Source organism: Marmota marmota, unplaced genomic scaffold, assembly GCF_001458135.2.
Source record: "Marmota marmota marmota unplaced genomic scaffold, marMar, whole genome shotgun sequence".
In the NCBI taxonomy this organism is placed as follows: Eukaryota; Metazoa; Chordata; class Mammalia; order Rodentia; family Sciuridae; genus Marmota; species Marmota marmota.
In genome coordinates, this window is record NW_026000174.1 from 56,117,435 (window position 1) to 56,119,230 (window position 1,796).

Below are 1,796 nucleotides of genomic sequence, written 5' to 3' on the forward strand. Positions count from 1 at the left end.
GGAGCAGCCTGCAGTGGAAAGTTAGAGCTGTGGTATGTGGCAGGCAAATGAGGGAGCACAGAGCTGCTAGGAAGAGTGAGACTCAGAGGATGAGGTGCAGCATGGCCGGGACACCGCAGTTACTGGCTTATCTGGTGGTAGCCATTTGCCTCTGCCCTGGAGCAACAACAACCCAGCACCATGCAGGTACAGGGGCCTCAGGGTGGGTGGATAGGAGCCAAGAAAGGCTACTGGCAGACAGCAGTTTCTGCTGGCTCCAATTGATCCTCACAGGGCAAAGGATCTGTGGGACTGAAGTGTATGCTACAGTGGGTAATGGTGTGGACCCCACTTAATGCTGGCCTGAGTCACAGTTGGGCCCTGGGCTTATTTCAGCTGATGTCCAAAGCAGGGTCTCTTGATGTGTTCTGGGTTTGGGACAATCACTGTTAATGATACACACTTCATGATACAGGATGGAGGAAAATTAACAGTCATCCTGTCCTGCCCAGTTCTCTGCCTTACACACAATACACTACTGAGGAAAAGCAAGGAAAGAGTAGCCCCCCCAAAAAAAACCAAAAACAACAACAACAAAAAAAAACCTGAGCACCAGACCCTTCCTGGGCAAGGACTTCTATCTGGCACCTATTTTTTCCTACTCAGATTTATGGGCTGGACTTGTACCTTGACTCACCCCACTTCATGCTTACCCCTACCCTTTCTTGTTCCATAGACCCTGATAGGGCTAAGAGCCCAAGGCATGCGAGGGACAGCAGGCACACAGCTAAGGGCAGGACTTGTGGGCAGTACATGTGTTGGGGCCAGGATTGAGAAGTGTGTTTAAGAGACGCTAAAAGAGGAACAGCCCTAAGTATATTCAGGTTAGAACCTCCAGCCTCCAATTCCTACCCTAACAGTCTGAGAGGTCCTGTGGAATCTACAGGAATCTGTATGCCCAGCACCCAGTCCTAATTTAGATAGTCCTCTCAAGCCTGACCAGGGCTCTGGAGTCCCTTGAACCTGCAAGTTCCCCATCTGGATTGGGAGCCCAGGTTGGACTTCTTGAGTTCTGTCTGTTGGAGGAGTGGAGGGAAGCAGTGGAGGAACTTTAACTTCTTTGGAGAAAGGAAGGCAAATGTCCTATCTTCCATCTCAACAAATCTCAGATGAACATCTCAGAGGAAGGAATAAGGCTGGGAGAGGACTCACCCAAACCAGAGAGACTAGCTGATGCAGGCTGTGGCAGGTGTAGCTGGGATTCTGTGTATCTCTTCTTATAAAAAACTCTGTTCTGGCCTCCTGGAGCCTGAGTCATTCTGTTAGGTTATCTAAAGCAACCCTAAGGAAACCACCCTCTTTATCCTAGGAGGGCAGGAGGCAGAGCAATCAGGTGTCAAGCCCTCATCACATTCCCACACCCTACTGGAAGAAGGAACTTATGTTCCCTTTGAGTCCTGTGGCCTGGGGTGGATAGTGGCATGCTGTCTCATCATGGAAAGGAATCAGATGGGCCCTAGGTCTAAGTCAAATGTGAGGTGTCAGGCGGAGTGACGGATTGGACAGGAACACGCATTAGATGAAATTTCCCACCTTCTCACCCTCCCAGGGCCTGATCCCCACCTCCGGCTGTGGGCTGCAGAATTCAGTGTTTTCCTGTCCCATCCCGAGGCAAAGCATCGCTTAAGACAGAGCAGACTCTTGGGCTGGCCGGCGCAGGCCCACTTTATTGGCAGAGTCCAGCCGCGCTGGGCAGGCCGTCATGCTCGCGCCGGTGGGGCGTTCGGGCCGCGGTCCGGCTCGGCATGCACGCCCCT